General features: G+C 38.7%; 1 long non-coding RNA gene across 5 annotated transcripts in view; it reads left to right on the top strand.

Moving 5' to 3' along the window:
• Nucleotides 1-19,752, top strand: part of LOC129524405 (uncharacterized) — a 210,759-nt gene that overhangs the window by 99,991 nt on the left and 91,016 nt on the right. For 2 of the 5 annotated variants that reach the window (XR_010134966.1, XR_010134965.1), the window contains exons 2-4: nucleotides 8,715-8,895; nucleotides 9,868-9,992; nucleotides 18,581-18,706. This is a non-coding gene — a long non-coding RNA (uncharacterized lncRNA). Of the gene's footprint in view, nucleotides 1-8,714; nucleotides 8,896-9,867; nucleotides 9,993-16,822; nucleotides 16,955-17,574; nucleotides 17,773-18,580; nucleotides 18,707-19,752 lie in introns of those variants that run through there. The other 3 variants (XR_010134967.1, XR_010134968.1, XR_010134969.1) reach the window with 3 other exon arrangements.

Here is a 19,752-nt window from a genome sequence, read left to right as displayed (position 1 = left end):
TTTGTCTGTTTCTCCTGGACAGATTTTAAATTTGACTGTGGGTCACATTTTTCCTGCTTCTTCACATGTCTAGTAGATATACATAATCTATATTTGCTGACCACAGCAGATTATAAGATAACAATTAACAATAAGAGCAATGTTAATAGCATAAATGCTATTAGAAATCAAAAGTGGTATTGACGACAAAAATAAATAAATACAGGAAAACCAGACACCTTAAATATGAGAACTTAAGAAGCACAATTATTTGGGAGCATTTATCTCAGGATCATCTTTATAACTCCTAATGATACCCTTTCTTAGCACAGCATAATTATTGATGATTAAAATGATGACTTGAAAAGTCAGAAAAAATGTGTTACATGTTCAGCACTCTCATTTAAAAAGGCAGTGAAATGTGAACCATTATAGAGATTCCTGCCTTTTCTCTCTTCTAGGTGTTTGATTCCAAGTTTCTTCTTGCCTCAAGGGCCTTGATAAGGCCTTGTCTGCTATGTGGAAGGCTCTTTTTTTCCTTTCTCTTTACCTGGCTAATTTCTGTTTATCTTTCTGGTTTTAACCTACCATTACTTCCTCAAAGAAGTCCTCCCTGATTTTTCAGTCAATGTTAAGTTCCTCTGTTATACACACTCTCATTGTACCCTAGACATTTCATCTATGGAGCTTAATCATAATTATAGCAATTTCCACATTCATTTGTTCGGTGTTTATCAACACCACTATACTATGAACTCCATGAATGCATTGACCGTATCTGTTTTAGCTATTGCTGTGCTGCCCAGTGAATGATAGGTTTCAAAAAATAACTTTTCGAATAAATAATGTTCAAACTAAAACAGAAACAAACGTCAACATGTTGCAATACATCTATGAGACTTTGGTTTTAGTAAAAGCATGCAGTATGACTAAATTCCTTATATATGCATTTATTTCTTCTTAATACCTGGTAACAGTGTATGTGCTAAATATATGTTGAAGAAATAATGCTAAATGACAATGAATCACATTGGGGTTATTTTTCCTTATAGCCAGTGCTTCTCAGCACCTGAGAGTTGACAGTAACTGGATATTTTCACATTTTAATTACAAATTTAAATAGGCATCTATTTTCTTTTAAAATAGAGAAAGATACCTTAAAATTGTAGTTGTTGTCAGATGCAACAACGTTGCAAATATAGAAAAATGCAACAGTATGTGTTTAATTAACCACTTCAAACCCCACAGTTATTCCCATTTTACTTTTTTGGATCATAAACACTCTGTAGAGTCAAACATTTGTCTCACCAAGTATTCCCCACATGGAAGCTGATATATTCTATAACTAATGATACCCATTTGGTAGCTAGAGACAAAAATGTGTTTCCTGGGAGAAAAAAAAAAAACAACAAAGGTTATGTTTTAATGTAATGGAAGATTAGAAATCCTAAGCAATTTGCTTATCAATCAAAACATTGGAAATTTTGAAAAAAGGAGCTGTCTAGTTAACAGAGTTTTCACCTGGGGCTCATTAGTGGTTCTAAAAGTGGGTCTTTCTCTAGTTTCTAACTAATGTGCTGCTGGGAGTTAGGCCAGGTGTTCCTTACACTGATTTCCACTCAAAGCAACTTTATCTGAAAGCCCATCACCTTCACACCACACAAGTGCAACTCTGTTCACTGGTTTCAGTAAATTAGCTCAGTCTCTACTACTGTGCAAAGACCAAGATGAGTGGCTGGTTTCAAATAATAAGCACTGAGGACCCTAAATTATTTTGCCAGTTTGTCTTTTGTTAATGGGAATTCAAGCTGTTCAAATTCAGTTGTTGTTTTCTTTTTTCCTTTTTAAAAACCTGTCTTGCCATATTGAAGGAATTAAGTAAGAGTCCTCTTAGTCACTTTAACGAATTTGTTGAGCAGTTAAAGCAGCAGGATAATATTTTTAAATGAAAAAATTTAAGTTTACAACCATTTAGAGTTTACAAACAATACCTATTTGTCTTCTACCATGTCTCAATGAGAGTAACTGTCGCTCAGCATGGCAGAGGAACTTGCCCCAATTCAGTCTGGTTTCTCCTTTCAAACTTCCCCACGGTTTTCCATAGCTAGAGCAGACTTCCATTCCTCTTGTACTATGCCTTGCTGAGAAATCCCTTGACACATTCTTTCCTTTAATTTAATGTAAGACCTGGCCTTAAAATCTTTCTGTGTTATAGACTTCCTTTTGAAATCTTGGGCAGTTCTGAAAACAGAAAATATAAAACTGCACCAGACTGTACCAAAACCTGTTCTGAGGGCGATTCAGCAGGTTTGATTATATGCCAAGTACCTGTGAATACCCCAGGCTGAAGAGCTTTCATGAGCCATTATGAAAATAATGTAATTTTAATGATTTAGGGAAATGGGAAACAAGGAATAAAGGATCATAAGGGGGAGACAACCTACAACTCCAGTGTAAACAGGGAGTCAGAGAAAGGTAGAAAGAAAGAAGCTTAAGACAGGTAATGGCAGAACGAATATATTATAATTCTGAAAGCGAATTTCAGTATAATGAGTGACAGTATATTTCAGCTGTGTCTTCTAGATTAGATCAGGAGAATTTAATTCATATGGCAGAGAAGAGAATTGTGTCCTGTGTACTTAGAAGAGGACATGGGTTTCTGTCTTCTTTGAGAAAGCAGAAAGACCATTTTCACGATCACTGATTATATAAAGACCTGTATTAGACTGACCACATCCTGATGCACGTGGGGAGGAAATGCACTTGGCATGTGGAATAATCTGGGACCATAAGTATCCTCTTGCTAGAGAGGATTTGTATGTTTTCCTGAGTCTCTTTTAAAGGGCAATAAAATTTTTTTCACTTGGAAGTTGCATGTAATACATTCTGGGAATAGTGCCTTGTCGTTAAATATTGAGTAATTTATGGTAGCAAGAAGAACCAACTCCTAAATTTGTTCATTTTACTTCCACTATGGTGTCCGGAGAGGATGGTGGATAGTGTTTTCACCAGATGAGGCCTTTTTTTGGGGTACTGATTTATATGACTGCCCTGATGGGTGAGAAAGAACTTAGAAAGACTCTCCCTAGCTGTGTGATGCTCCCTGTTTACCATCAGAACAAGGAATGACTCCACATCCCATCCCATTTCTCCCATGATCAGGGCATCTGTGTTCTAGAGAGACCCATGGGCTTCCTCTTCCATAAAGTAGCTGGGGGCATACCTCTTACCTTGCCTTAGGCTTCTAAAATACTGAATGCACATACTGAATCTACTTGCTCCTGTTACTCTTAGAGAAATGAGACAGTAGGTAAAAATCCACCTCCTTGCTTCCAAAGAGAGAGTGGTTGTTTGTGTTTGGAATATTAGGTCAATCTAGGAGCAACATTGAAATCATTCGCCTGCTTGACCAATTAGGATAGCATAGGATGTGGTCTATACAGTCAGTCACAAAGAACCATCATCAACAGATGATCTTGTTTAATTGTAAAGGACTTTTCTCTCACATACTTTTAAAGTATTTAAATAACCCTCTAAGAGTGGATAACTATCACCCAGGTGGTTTTTCTGGATGAGTTGGATGAAGGTGGTAGAAATCACTTATATAAATGTATTTGAAAAACCATGAAATCACTTTTCCCCCATAGGCCTGTGCTGAAACCACTTTCTGATTGTTAAGCCTTAACAAACAAACACAAACCCTTTCAAGCCACTGAGAAGGTGTTATAGTTATGGTACGGCACCTGTAGTTAAAAATATAGGGGCTATACAATTTGGAACTAGAAATTAATTCAATAAAGCTCATAAATTTTGCTGATGTTTTGGTCCAATATACAGTCCATGATACATTAAGGAGGTAAACACTGGATTTAATTGTTCACTTCAGAAACTAGTTGAGCTGTTTCTGCTGCTCCTATCAGCCTTTGGTAAAAACACACATACTCGATCAATCTAAAATATGGGTGATTTATGATCCTCAGCAGGTATTTATTTGAGAAGGAAATCACAGCAGGTCCTGGTTCATACTCGTATATGGCCCTCACAAAACTCAGCCTACTGACTACCTTTCAAAAAATTATACATGTGTAACTCCAGTCCTTGTTTTGCTTTTAATGATACCAATGTAACTGAGACCTTCCACTTATCTGGTTTGGTAACCTGTAAGTGGGACCATAGGTTCCGGTTCAGGAAGTCAAAATCTCAAATAAAAACTAGGGATATAATGAACTCCCTATTTTTGGATTTGCAGCAGACAGAGGCAAGCGCATAGTTTTGGACTATATCTTGAAGCTAAATCTCCTCCTTAGAGAGGTAATATGAGTATAGGAAAAGTGAACTTTGCTCTGTGAGAGGCTGTGAATGTCCCTAATAAACTTGTGTCCAAAACAAAAGAGAAAAAGAGAGAAAGAATGAAAAGAAGGAAGGGGGAGGGAAGGAAGGAGGAAGGAAGGAAGGAAGGAAGGAAGGAAGGAAGGAAGGAAGGAAGGAAGGAAGGAAGGAAGGAGTGAACACAGGTCTTATCAGGGTCTTATGCTATGTAGTGTTCCTTTTTAGTATTTCTTTTGAACAACAACACTTAGGAATTAAATAATATTCTCTGTCCAGCATGTTTAATGTGCTTTCATTCCTGTCCTATGGCTTTCTCCATCTCCAAGTCATGAATTATTTCTGCAGCCCACTCACTTTCCACCCTAACTTTCTTACTTCTGTTATTCTGCTCTTACAGCTTTCTGTCTAAATATTTTTTTCTTTCTTCATTCTCTATACAAAGAGTAAAATTGTCCTCATGAGTTTCACATGTGACTAAATTTTTAACTACTGTATGAATTTTTGTTGTTGACTTTTATAAAACTAGTTTTTACTTGCTATTAATTTAATATGAAAACTATAGACTATAGCTTATTTGGAATATTATTTGGAATATTATATTATATTACAAGAACTAGAAATTTCTATGGAAAACCCCAAAGAAAAAAAGAGATCCTGAAAGGTCAAATAGGTAACTAGATTACAATGAATATATTAACAAGAGTGGTCTAATATTTTTCAAAGTAGATTAGGAAGAGGATGCAACCTTCAGGAATCATCCCCGCTAAGAAGAGACTGTCATAGCCTTTGCCATTTTCAACCAGTTCCTTAAAATATCTGGGGTCTGATAATTTCAAGAAAATGGGAATCTGTTTGGGGTTAGCTTTGGGATTTGTGGCACATTTTTGTAAGTCTTAGATCATGTAAAAAGCTTATCAGTAGTAATGAAGATCTCTGTAATGAGATTTCTTAATTTCCTATGTGATTTCCTTCTGGTTGCGAGGATTGTTTAGAAATACATGACTTGGCTTCTATTTTTTATTTTAAAAACTATCATTTTATTACTAACTCATAGTTTTATTTTATCATAAGACGGAAACTAAATTCTGTATGTTATCTATCATTTAAGATTTATTTAGTCCTAAGTTTTGAGTTCCTTATGTGGCTAATGTGTGGTTTGCTCTTGTAAATATTCCTTGACTATTTTCTGTTTGATATAGAGTATTATACATGTCTAAAGGCTTGAGCCTATTAAGTATATTGGCATTTCCTTGATATCTCTACTTAGTTTATGTCTACTTGATTGAATTAGTTTATGAGACGAATGCGCTAAAATCTTTAGCTGTAATAATTGATTTTTCCATCTGAAATTCTATCAGATTTTCTTTTTGCTATTTTGAGGCTGTCCATGTAGGTTTATAATATCTTCTTTTTTTCTTTGTTCCTTTAGCCATTATTTAACATTTCCCTTTATGTCATTATATTGTGTTGTGTAGTACAATTGCTACCTTAGGAATCTTTTGATATACGTTTTTCTGGTCTATCTTTTTTCTTACTTTTATTTTCAACCTCTCTGTGTCTTCTGTTTTAAGTGTGTCCCTTCTGGACAATATATTAATTGGTTTGATTTTTTTGTATCCAATATGAGAACTTCTGTCTCTTAATTAGTAAATTTGACTCATATACGTTTATTGAAATTACTTCATGTTAGAATTTATTTCTTAAATTTCATTTTATATCTTTCCTTTCCTTTTTCCATTTTTGAGGTGGCTTTCCATTGGATAGTTCAAGTTCTCATCTATAATTCTAAAAGTTAAACCTTATAATTTTGTCTCTACTGTGGTTACTTGCCTCAAACTCATATTCAGTTTTATTCACTTTTCTTGAATTCTTAAACATATTAAGTTTTAAAAAATAAGAACCCGGAACATTGTCTCCTTCAGCACCACATTATATTGATACTGTAAAAGTTTATTTACAGGTTGTTGATAGATATACTTCCTTTTGTTACTTTGAGCCTTACTCGTCTCATTGTTTTGCTTTATCATTTCAAGGAATGATAAACTTCAAAGTCATTGATTTCTTTTACAATTAATAACTTATGAACTAGCTCCTAAATTTTTCTCTTCACTTTATTTGAATACTTTCTCTAAGAGTGTTTTCAAGGTAGATCTTTGCATAGAAAATCTGAGGCCTGATGTGTCACTGAATATTTGTATTACACATTCATATTTTAATAACATTTTAGCTTGTTATCAAATTCTGGAATAAAGTTATTTTTCTTTAATACATACAAATATTAGTGTATTGTGTATCTAGCATTGCTGTTGGTAAGTCTGATCACAACTTTATTTTTATTCTTTTGTAGATGATCTGTTATTTCCCTCTGCATGCTTTTAGAATCTCTCTTGGTATTTGATATTCTTAAGCCTCACTTCATTTGATATTTTTAAGTCTCTCTTGTTAAATCCCCCCACTTCTTATCTGTACTGTTTAACACATTCAAATAGAAGTCTTTATCTTTTATTAATTGTAAAACAATTATGTTTTTTCAAAGATTTTTTCTTCTCTTCATATGCTTTCTTTCTGGTACTCTTATCATGCATATGTTGGCACTTCTACATCTGTCCTTTATATCTATTACTTCTCTTTGTCTATATTTTCTCTTTTTACATATTTAAAATTTTCTTCTTGGAGAATTACTGAATCAGGCTTTCTATCTCTTTAAAATTCTTCAACTGCACCCATCCTATTGTTCATCCCATCTACCATGCTCTTTATGTCAGTGTTTGTATTTTATTTATCTAATATTTCCACTTTTTGATTATTTCTCGTTCTTGATTTGTGTTACAAATATTCCCTATGATCTCTCCTTTAAATATTCTTATCAGGATATTGGAAATTCTTGATTTTCACAACTCTGCTTCAGTGGCATATGTTTAGCTTTTTGTCTTCTGAATTAATTGGGCTTCTGATGGTCCCTAGAGGTATCAGCTACTCAGTCAGAAAACATACATGGGAAAGAAACTGAAGTTCATGCCACAAACTCTAGCAGCTTTGGAACAAAGGGACCAGACAACCTCAAGGAGAATGGGCCCAAATACCAAAAATTTACTCTTGGTGACCCTTGTTGCTTCTACTGTACCAGGCAACTCTCTTGGGCAGGATTTTACCTTTGCACACTTAGAAAGATCTTGCACTAGGGAAAATCGGTCTCCTGGGGAGGTATGCCAGCAACCATGCAAGTTTGCAGGCGAAGGGGTTGGAGAACCAAATGCCCAAGGGCAGCTACTTAGCCAGCACCCACTACCTGCCTTCATTAATTGTTCTCACAGGCAGGCCTTTTGAACCACCCTGGTACAGAACACCAACCCTTGTGCTTTGGGCTGTCTGTGCCATTTCTAGGGAATGAACGAGTAGTTACTGTACCAACTCAAAAAAAAAAAATACAGGATAAAGGACAGAGAATTAAACAATTCCATCCAGCTTATCCTTTCACTGCCACTTGGGCAACACACAGCCCCCAGCTGCAGTTGCTCAGCTCCTAGGCACATCAGCTCAATGTGGTCTGTAGTGTCAGCAGGGAAAGTTGTTTCTATTGTTTCCTGCAATCCAGGCTTCTCTTTGGCTGCTATGGTTTCTCCAGGTTTATTTTTAGGGAGGAAGCTAGCAGTGTATGTACCATCTTGACAGTAACCAGAAGCCATGAAACGAGTTCTAACTTGTGCCTCTGAGGAAAGTCTCTTTTTATATGCTGCTCAATGTCATTTACTCATCGAAAAGGTATTTATACAGTAAATTGCGAGGGGAAAATGCCTCAACTTTCTTATTGAACTTTCAGAATTCGGTGGTCAGATAATAATTGTTGATTTCCTAACCTTTAAAAATGTTAGAAAAACTTTTCATGTGATGTAATGTGACATTTGGTTATGTTACAAATGGCATGTGGTAAAAACTGCTGAACATTATTATAATTTTATTAGTTTCCTATGTTGAATTGTTATCACATATTTAGTCCTGCCCAATTATCCAAATCCTTAGTGACTATTAATTACTGAGGAAAAGCAAGCATGGCCAAGTCAATGATATATGCAGGCACTCCTTGCTCTAGACAGGATCATAAAAATGACCGTATGAGCTGACACCATACATAGTAGTCTTAATAATCAATGGGGAAAAATTATGATTGTTCTGTGACCTTTCAAATTTCTTGTCAAAACATTGAAATCTCTTTTACAGTTGTTTATAAATGTATAAGGAAATTAAAAAACATGGTAAAAGGTTTTTTTAGTATGCTGTAATTTAAAGCATTAGAAATGGGACTTAAAGTGTTTTATACTTTTGTAAAAGAACTTATGAAGAATAGTTTGAGCAATGTTTGTCTTCTCATGTATAACTTATAGTACTAAGTGAGCATTTTTTTCTAGGCTTTGGTGAATCTTGACAGCCCATTCTAAGTTTGGATCAGCTTCCAACATTTTATCCTTTGCACTTTCAACCTTGTGAAGTATCTCTGAGTATCCATTTAAGGTAAAGATTTTTAATGGCATCAGTTTCTCTGGGAGATCTTCATCCTTTTCATCACTACAAGTTTTTGCATTTATGTTGGTAAGTTCATCTTCACCATGTTCTTCTGGCTGCAAATCTAGAGTCTCTCCATCAGTGGCAGTGTCAACATTCCATAATCAGCTATTTCTTCTAGAACTTTATTTACATTCAATACAAATTTCACTTCTAGCATCATCACTTTTTCTATTTGTGTGTGTGTGTGTGTTTCACTTTCATATTTGTTGGCCAGTTTCCTTTTCTGATTATCCATTTGTGTAAATATCACATGGGTTTACCTCTGGGAGACATGGCCCTGATACCAACACACACTTTGCTGTCTATGCATGAACTGAATAACTGAGATGCAGTGACCCATCACCAACAGACTGGAAGAAGTAGCATTAGTGGTCCATTGATTATGATAAGCATCTGCTATTAATGTAATGATCTGTGGGAAAAGAGCTGGCAGCAAAGTCTGTATTTTATGCAATTACTCCCACTTAATATACCGTGAAATTTGTTGGAGGATTGTTGTTATTTAAATAATTGTAACTGAAATTCATACATATAGAAAGTATGCACAGTTAAACTACCCATCTATATTTTATAACAAGGCCAGTCATTTACCAACTGGGTGACTGTGGTGGCTATAAAAGTATGCCCTCACATGTCTGCTAGAGGAGGTGTTTGACGGATGGCTTCAGGTGCTGAGATTTGAGCCTACCACTGTGTTCCTGCCAGGCCCACATTTCCCATAGGCCGCTCCTGGCTAATGCCTAACTTTTGCAATGTCTGACTTGGGCAACTTTTGCTCAAGGATTCCTCACTAGCTGAGCTAAAAGTTTTAGAAATGCATTCCAGTCTGTGGCTCTTCCTATGTAACCCTCCTTCCTTCCCTCTCTCCTTTACAGGGGTTACACCTGAATCCCAGTCCAAAGGCTGTCCCACCTCCTCTAACTCTTTCCCTTCTGGATATTTCCTCCAATAAATCTGTTGCACATCTAACCTCATTTTGGCATCTGCTTCTCAAAGGTTTTTTAATACAAGTAATTCTGAGAGTGGGCCAAGAAAACAGGAGTAACATGAAGTTTGGAACTGGATCTGTCGCCACCTGGCAGGTGAAGAGAATACCATCATGAGTGCCATGGAAGATACAGGTAGTCCCTGGAGTTTAATTTCTCAGGTGGTGAACTGGAGAAATGTCCAGATGAAGTAGAATGATTACAGATGTGATGATTTGAGCATTTGGAAGAACACATACAAAGTCTGCAGAGCTGGCTAGTTATTGCTAAGTTGTATAAGTGCCCCTCAGAAGGATAACTAGAAAGAGGGTCATTAACAAGCAGTTACAGGGTGACAAAGAGGTCCTTCTCTCTTGTGCTGAAAGAGTAGAGGTAGTTAGGCAGTAGACTGACGATCCAATAGAGTCATGGATGCCAGAGACGTTTGAATGCTGGGCCAAGGCACGTCTGTCAGGTTAAGGTCACAGCACTGGTTAAGAAAACCTGAGATCCTGAAGTTCAGCTTCGGGACAAGACATCTGTTAATTTATTTTATTTGTTTGTTTATTTATTTAGAGATGGGGTCTTGCTATGTTGCCGAGGCTGAATTTGAACTCCTGGGTTCAAGCGACCCTCCTGCTTTAGCTTCCTCAGTAGCTAGAACTGTAGGTGCTTGCCATTGTGCCAGGCCCAGGGACAGGAAATCCAAATGGTTGACTCTGAGTATGTTGACTCTGCACAACCTCCGGAGCCACAGAGCTTATGATGGGGGGGCCCACCCTCTTCTAGTACAAGCTAGCACTCCTGGTGCTGGAAGCCACTGCACAAGCTGCTCGGCAGAGGCAACAGGTGCCCCTCAGGAGCTGCCCCACCCACTCTTCTGGCTGCCAGTTGGTAACCAGCCAGTTGTTAATCTCATGGTATTGTCCCTCCAGTAGGAATGATGGAAAATAATGATAACACAAGAAGTTGTGGGAAGACAAAGGAGGATAACTTAATTCAGTCTTGATCAAAGGAGGGATAGAGAGAATAGACTACTCAGCAAAAGTCAGGCATGAATTGGGGGTGTAAACCTTGGTGGAAGAGGAATATTCACATGGAACAGAAGAGGAGAGGGAGGGGAATTCTACATAAAAGGCATGGCATGTGTAGGGGCAGAGAGGTTTTAGAAAATACAACATTTTCAGAAGCTGAAAACAGTTCAGTATATCAGAAGCACAGGCAATATCAAGGAATACTGAGAGATGAGATACAGGTTGTGCAAGTGTCTTGCATGTTATCATATTTAGCTTTAGTGAAGAACAGTATGAGTAAGCCCAGGATGAACTTAGCTGTGGCGGGAGAGTGAATTACATGATTACATTCATGTTTATCAACAATTACTTAGTGTCATAAAATTATGTATGTATATATGCACTAATGTAGTTATCCTTCTTTTACTTCAGTTGGTAGCGGAAATGAAGTTGTTAGTTTTCAATAAAAATGTTACAGGAAAGGGGTCCCGATCCAGACCCCCAGGGAGGGTTCTTGGATCTCCTGCAAGAAAGAATTCATGGCAAGTCTGTAGAGTAAAGTGAAAGCCACTTTATTAATAAAGTAGAGAAATAAAAGAGTGGCTACTCCATAGACAGAGCAGCACTGAGGGCTGCTGGTTGCCCATTTTTATGACTATTTCTTGATGATATGCTAAACAAGGAGTGGATTATTTATGCCTCCTCTTTCTAGACCATATAGGGTAACTTCCTGTCATTGCCCTGGCATTTGTAAGCTGTTGTGGTGCTGGTGGGAGTGTAGCAGTGAGGACGACCAGAGGTCACCCTTGTGGCCATCTTGGTTCTGGTGGGTTTTAGCTGGCTTCTTTACTGCAACCTGTTTTATCAGCAAGATCTTTATGGCCTGTATCTTGTGCCAACCTCCTCTCTCATCCTGTGACTTAGAATGCCTTAACTGTCTGGGAATGCAGCCCATTTCATCTCAGCCTTATTTTACCCAGTTCCTATTCAAGATGGAGCTGCTCTGTTTCAAACGCTTCTGACAAAAACATTCACGATATAAACTTTATTTTTAAGATTAGATGGAATTAGAGCTATAAATTGACCTGGAACTTGCCCCCTTAAAATATCTGTGGAGATTGTATAGATGGTTCAGAAAATCCAGTCAAGTTGAATTCACTAGATTTTCATCTGAATCCTGTTCCTCAGGAGGCCTTTTTTTTTTCAGTAGGAAGACCAATTTTTAGTGTCTGTTTTTCACAGAACTCTTCCAGTCAGTATTTGTTCTAATAGTTGAAAGAGAATGACTTTAGAAAGTTATTTGTGGAGGCTCAGAAGCCACAGGGAAATAAAAAGATTTGAAAATTGTTATAAAAATTAAAAGTTATGGAGGAAGGACAGCTCTGTAATACAGATTGGGGTTTTCTCAGGAACCACTTGAGATAGTAGTTGTCCTTGGATACATACACTTCTTCCTAGAATCTTGACTTCATGAGAACCTGGGCTGACAGAAAATAATGCCTTGGACCTCACCTCTGTGTGATTTCTTTTTTCTACAGATTGGAACCAATATATTTTAGAATACTTGTTTTGTATTTTCTTTCTTTCTTTCTTTCTTTCTTTCTTTTTTTTTAAGACAGAGTCTTGCGCTGTTGCCCAGGCTGGAGTGCAGTGGCGTGATCTCGGCTCACTGCAAGCTCCGCCTCCTGGGTTCATGCCATTCTTCTGCCTCAGCCTCCCAAGTAGCTGGGACTACAGGCGCCCGCCGCCACACCTGGCTAATTTTTTTGTATTTTTAGTAGAGATGGGGTTTCACCATGTTAGCCAGGATGGTCTCGATCTCCTGACCTTGTGATTCGCCTGCCTTGGCCTCCCAAAGTGCTGAGATTACAGGCATGAGCCACCGCACCCGGCCACTTGTTTTGTATTTCTTAGTGAGATAGCAAATCGTTGGAAAGTTGGTTCCATTAAGGAGCTGTATAGAAGATTAGGATTTATTTTAAATGTTGTTACAAGGGTTATTTGATATTTCAGACCTGAAGATCCAAAGCAACACAATAAGAGAAAAATATTTTGTCTGACCAACTTGGATTTTGTTTTGTGTGGGATAGAAGGAGATGCATCAAATTCTTTCCTGGAATTTTCCCTAGGATTCTCTAAGTGTGGGGTTAACTATTATTTTTATATCTATATTTTTGTTTGTTAATGGGATATTAAAAATGGACTTGATGAGAACTGAAAATGTCATTTCCTGATTGGGCAGGATTTGACTGATCAATGGAAAACAGTTTTGTCATGGCTTCAAATGGATTCCCTGTGAATCCTTCCAGTACTTCCAGTTCCAGATGCTTCATAAAAGCCATCAGTATAATGAATTAGGCAGAAATATGAATCCCTCATATGGTATTTTGACCCCAGCTGGTAATATGACTGTGATCCGAGGCAAGAATTTCCAGAAGTACTAAATGCAATTGGAATAGCAGCAACAGATATTAGTTTCAGCTATCATGGTATCAGATTTTCATTCTCCTCCAGCCTGGTGCTACATGAAGAATACAAGCAGTCCTGTGAGATACTTCCCGAGTCTGAAGCTTTTATGTCCGGATCCCCAGAATCTAAATCCCTACTTGCACAACAAAAAGAGAACCTGGAAAATATGTTGGGAAATGAGAGTGGGGATAACAAACCTAACATTCGTTAGGAATCTGTCCAACATGGCTCACAATGTGGTGCACTGACAGTAAAGTGGCCCAGCCCCCTGGGCCCCAGAGGAAGAGTTAAAAGACACCCAGCAGCTGTTCCCTTTTCTCCGGAGGCCAGAAGAGGAAATGGGTTTATGCTGGAGCAGGAGGGATTTAGCCTGGTATATGAAAGGATTTCTGCCTCAAGGTAATGCTTTCTCACGAACAGCACAATCACATCACCTGCTTCTGTTATTTAAAAACACAGAATCTAGTGTCTTCTGATGGCAGGTTAGAGACCACTGATACCTGGAGTTTCAGAGGCCCACTGGATGGCTCTTTTTAATATTCCGGAAAGCCTAATCATAGAGATTAAACATTTAAACACTATTATTCTGTTCCTCGAATAGACTACTAAGAATATCTTTCTGAAAACCCTTTTAATGGAATGATATTGGCTCAGTATTATCTCATGTTGGTCATATGCTCTTATTTTAATAAATGTTTTCTGTGAATACAAATAGAGAATTCATTGTGACTTAATTTTAATCATTTGTTTGCTGGTCAAAATTCTACAAAAACTCGGGCCCGATGAAAAAGAAATAAAAAATTAAAAAGAAACTCTTGGTGTTAAAAGGCAGGAATCTGCTTTTCTATCTACTTTTTAAAGAAGGGGACAGCAGAATGTATTACACTAGACTTGGGGTTCAGATACATCTGGGTTAGAAGTCTAACACTTTATATACTGTCTACAAGCACTTTTTCTAGCCTCAAAAACCCTTTACTTTGCTCATTTTAAAATAATGATAATACTCAACTTGCAGATAAATTGTGACTATCATATGAGAAAATATCACATGTGATATGTGCACATGCAAGACTAGCCTTGAAGGTCTCTTGTTCTGAGGAATATGGGAACCCAGAAATAAATTTTCCAGAAAAGAAATCAACAAATACTTGAAGTCATGCAATTACAAAAGGAGAAATGTCAAATGATCTTCAAAATGACAAAGTCATACGACCATTGCCTCAAACTCACATGCTTGTCTGTTAGTTTGTCTTCACTATATAAATGAAAGGGACTGTTGCAAAAACATAAGCAATAAGAATGAAGAGCTTTCATTAGTGACAGCGATTTTATTTATTTATCTTTTTGCTGTCTCTGCCTTCTTGGTTATTGGTCTTTTTACTAACAGAGCTTTAACACAGTTGGTTATGTATTCAGCTCATATATTATTTATAGGTTCTATGTGTTGTGATTTATTCATTGACTTCTCAAGGCTTAACCATTCTTTAATCCATTGAAAAATAAATGTGATGTAGTTCTTCGGAGCTGCTGTCCATATTTTTTTGATTTCTTTCAGCATTTTACCAACAGCTCACTCTTACAAAAGAGATAACAGGGAACCCAAGTTCCTGCATTAGACCATATCTTTCTTTGGATTACACCAAATCTTTTTATTGCCTTCGAGTTGGATGGGCTGTCCTGCTTCTCTTATTCGTGTGTAGGTGATATTTTGCTTTGTCCATTCTGCAGGTTATCCAGGTGTTTTACAGACAAGGCTGAATGGGAGAAGATGCCCCACCTCCTACAGGAAAGGGCTAATGGCAGCTGCCTGGATATGGCAGCAATTTTGGAGGTGGACAACAATTCAGTGTAGACACGTTTGTGGCTCTTCTATGGAAAATGCCAGCCTGCTTTCCCAAGAGTGTCTCACTTGGAGCTTCTCTTTCTGCTTTACTAGTAGCAATTTATTACTAAAGCCATCAGCTGTATATTTAATCTTGTTTTGAGGTTTCCAAGTAGGAATAATTCAAAAGTAGACCTGGATGGTTTAGGTTAGACAGACACATGGCTATGATGAATATCAGTCCTTGGCAAGGTTGATTTATGTACTCTTTTTAAGTAATAAGGAAACATCTCTAACTATTTTATGTTACAAGAAAGAAATTTATAATCTGAAAGGCTGAATGTTTCTATTTTTTAAAGCAAATCAGAAAACAATTGTGTGGCTGCATATGGTGAAGAGGTAAAGTTTGGATAGGATAATCTTTTCAGGCAAAATTATTTCAAAGTTTGAAAGGATTCTTTTAAAAGAAAGAGTGTGTAGAAATATATAAAATACATCATGTTCCTGTATTAGACAAGAATTCCAGAGAGGCTGGAAGTTTCATCCTCAGAAGTTTATACTTAAAAGATAAACTCGAGCTGTGTGTTTCCCCTGGGGGCTGGCTCAGCCATTAGAAGACCAACCATGTCAGCAAAGGCCAACACTGTCAGCCTGTCCAAAGTTCATCTTCCTAGTGGAACTTGCCTCAAAATGCAATTAGTAGGACATTTGTAGAAATCTTTTCAGTGTATGGTTACAGAGAGTGTCAGGTTGACTCTGCTTGGAAGAAGGAGGCAAGACCTTCTGCTATTCATCTCTGAAAAGTGCAAAGATCATCCGTTTGGATCGCAATGTATTCAACATTTAAATGCACTTACTCATAGAGTCCTAACTGCCCTTCCCGTGGCCATTCATGGAGATGCTTCCCAAGATGTTACACAGCCAGTAGCATAAACTCCATCCTGTGTTCCTCACTCATGATTTGGAGAGCCTCTGTCATAGCTTTTTGCTTTCTCTTTTTTCTCACTTCAGATGTGGATTAAAGTCTGCACTCACAGCTTTCTCCGATAGTTTAAGGATATTTGATCCTTCAGTATTTATCCATTATTGGCTCTGTTTACCCAAGGGAAAATTAAGTGCAGGGTCTTAGAACAGTGAGCGCTTTAATACGCGGATGCATATGCTGATCTCTGACAGATGTTGGTCTTTGGGAACAACAGAAAGGGGAGGTACGTCATTCACTTGGGAAGCTGCTTGTGCAAATTGACTGATCCTGCAGGTGCCCGGGCAGCGTGGCCATGAGCCACGAGCAATGGTGAGAAAAATGTCTGGTGCAGGGGCAACTACTGAAATATTACGATCTTTCACATACATACCCAGCCAGCTGGCAGGGGATTCCGAGCAGTGCCTCCTAGGAAAAACAGTGGTTCTAAAAGGTTTTCATTTTAATTATATTACGGGGCTTTAAGGTTTAATTTTGTTTTTTCTATGAAAAGAGAAGTTTTATTTGTAGTTGTTACTAGGCAATCTTATTTCTAAGTCTACTGAATTATGATCATTTTCTCAGGTTAAAATGCATGTTAGGCAAGGTGGCTTTTGTGCTTGTCAAGTGTGTGTGTGTGTGTGTGTGTGTGTGTGTGGTCTCCTATATATTTGAGGTAGAAGAAAGCACTTCAGGTAGATTTTGGTAAAGATTTTTTGGTTGTTTTTGAGACAGGGTTCTGCTCTGTTGCCCAGGCTGGAGTGCAGTGATGCAATAACAGCTCAGTGCAGCCTCGACCTCCCGGGCTCAAGCAATCCTCCCACCTCAGCCTCCAAAGTAGCTGAGACTACAGGTATGCACCACCATGCAAGACTAATTTTTAATTTTTTTGTAGAGTCAAAGTCTCACTCTGTTGCCCAGGCTGGTCTCAAACTCCTGGGCTTAAGCGATCTTCCCACCCTGGACTCCCAAAGTGTTGGGATTACAGGCATAAGCCACCCCAGCAAAGACTCTTTTGTTTCTGGTTTAACATTTAAAACTAGAAAATGTTGCTCTTTAAGGAGCCCCATAGCAATAAGGTGACATCTTTGTGCAACTGCATATTTTCCATTGCCCTGGTCATTTGTATGAGGGGGGGCAAATGCAGGGCTGCCCCAAGAGTGCCTTGAGGTCAGGGCTGTGTCTTAGTCACCTGGGCATTCCCTGTGCCTCCTGTGGTGCCTGTCATATGATGGATGGGTGCTTATGTGCTCAGTGAAGTCAAGCTCCTGACAGAGACAGGTGTCCCAAGCTCCCTACGCAATTGCCATTGTGCATGATATTCCTAAAAGGGAAGAAACCCTGCAAGAGCAGTCATGACTCTGAGACTTTCAGAACTTTAGGAAAGCTTTATTTTCATTGTGTGTATAAAACCCTTGTTTTTTCAACCACCAGCTGATATTGTGACTTCACTGGTCTAAATTACCAACAACATTTTGTCTGATGTAGGCACTCTCTAGTAGGACTCTGGATAGATGCCATTACCCTGAGACCTCCACATTTATGAAGAGTTGCAGACCTGGAAGCCAGTCTGCTGGGGTTCAAATCCAGACTCTGTGGCTTCCTGGGTAATTTTGATGACTCAGCCTCTGGCTAGATCAGTTGGTGTGAGGATTAAATGAACCAATCCATGTAAGTGCTCAGATCGGAGCTGTGCACACACTACATACCCAATACACATTACCGTATTTGATTACTGAATTCTCTGATAACCTCTTTTCCAGGGAATGAGGTGAAATCTAGAGGGAATTCTTGAACTTTTCCTTCCCTGTAGTGACTCAGAATGTGGTACTATCGGGCTTTCTGAGACCTCAGTTCTGCTCCTCCCCTCGCCCTGCAGCCTGGCTCTGACTCCCCACACCAGCTCTGCTCCATGCTGTGGCTGCCTCACCCCTGTCCCTTGTCTTGGTTCTAGGTCTGGATGGTCCCGGACTCTAACCCACATTCAGCTCAGACTCACCCTGGTACCAATCGCCCACACTATCCTGTGTGTTGTCACTTTAAGTGACTGAAGGTCTCTTTCTAACATTTTAACTCAAGGGATTTGAATCAAGTTTCCTGTCTCTTAGGGAAGACAGAGATTCACTTTTCAAGAACATGGATCAAGTAGCCACTCAGTGGAAAGCACTGCTCTCAGTGCCTGGGACACAGCGGTGAACAAAACAAAATCTCTGTGTTCATGGAGATCACGTGCTAGTGAGGGAGTCAGATAGGAAGCAAATGGATATTTGATTGAATGCCAAGTTTCTGGTGCAGTCAAATTTTCTCAAGGGTTGCAAAGTAGTCATCACAATGTCCACCTAGGGTATATTTACCCCTATGGGGAAAATCTGTCCATTTCTGCCCATCTGAGCAAGTAAAACACAGGACTGCCACAGTTATTGCGGAGCTCCATGAAGCAAGCAAGAGTCATCACATTGATTTATTCTCTTCCTTCCAGGAAAATATTTGCAATACCTGCCACGTCCAAGGTTCAGCTGAGGCCAATGTAAAGCCAGTATTATAGGACACTTCTCAGACTGAGAGCCCAATGTCGTTGGAAACCACTGGGCCACAGGAAAGGCAGGTAAGAATCATGGTTATAGATTCAGGTTTTGTGTCAGACAACTGCTTCAACTTAGGTTCACTATCACTTGCCAGTAGAATAACCATGAGCAAATTACTTAGCCTCTCTGTCTTAGTCTTCTAGGGTTGCTGTAACAGAATACCACAGACCGGGTGGCTTCAACAACATACATTTATTTCTTTGAAGCCTGGGAAGTCTGAGATCAGGGTGCCGGTATGGCCTGGTTTTGGTGAGGACTATCTTGTTGCTTTGAAGATGGCAGTCTTCTTATGTCCTCACATGGGAGAGAAAGTGAGCTCTAGTCTTTCTCTTCTTGTAAGAACACTAATCTCATTATGGTGACTCCACCCCTATGATATAATCTAAGCCTGATTACCTTCCAAAGGCCCCCACCTTCAAATACCATCACATTGGGGTTTAAGGCTTCTACAGATGAATTTGAGGGTGGGCGACACAAACATACAGCCCATAACACTCTCTAAAGCTCAATTTTCTCATCTTTATAATGGGGACATGTGAGTATTTAGGTCATAGAGTTTCATGAAGTTTAAATGAGCTTATGCACCCAAGATTTGACACAGTACAAAATAAACTGTACCTGATGTTTAAAGTCAAGCTCGTTTTGGCCCCAGAAAGTCAATAAACCCATTTAGAGCATTCAAGAAGGCAGAGCTACTGTTTATCTTATCTGGGCTGCCACAGGTGTGGTGGGGGTTTCCCAGGAGGCAGCAATATTTTGTTAAATAGAGTAGCCTCTTGGATACCTGGTGAAACCAAATCTCTTAGACATCATCTGTGAACATGACAGGCAAGGCCAGTCCTTAGGGAGATGGCACCCTTAGGAAGCAGGCAGGGGGTTAAGTCGGGCAGTTCAGGGCAAGTCTTCAGTGATGGGGAGGAGCAAGTGTGGAAGGGAAATCAGATTACACGGAAGCTGGGAGAAAGGAAAAATGATACTGTAGTTGATTTTTCTGAACTGGCTGAGCAGACAGATACCTCATAATTCATGGGGGCCCAGGCCTGTGTTAGCAGATGAATCCCAATGC

The sequence above is a fragment of the Gorilla gorilla genome, chromosome 7 (assembly GCF_029281585.2).
Source record: "Gorilla gorilla gorilla isolate KB3781 chromosome 7, NHGRI_mGorGor1-v2.1_pri, whole genome shotgun sequence".
Classification (NCBI taxonomy): domain Eukaryota; kingdom Metazoa; phylum Chordata; class Mammalia; order Primates; family Hominidae; genus Gorilla; species Gorilla gorilla.
Note: the sequence above shows the minus strand (reverse complement) of the source record. Positions and strands in the feature narration are given on the sequence as shown.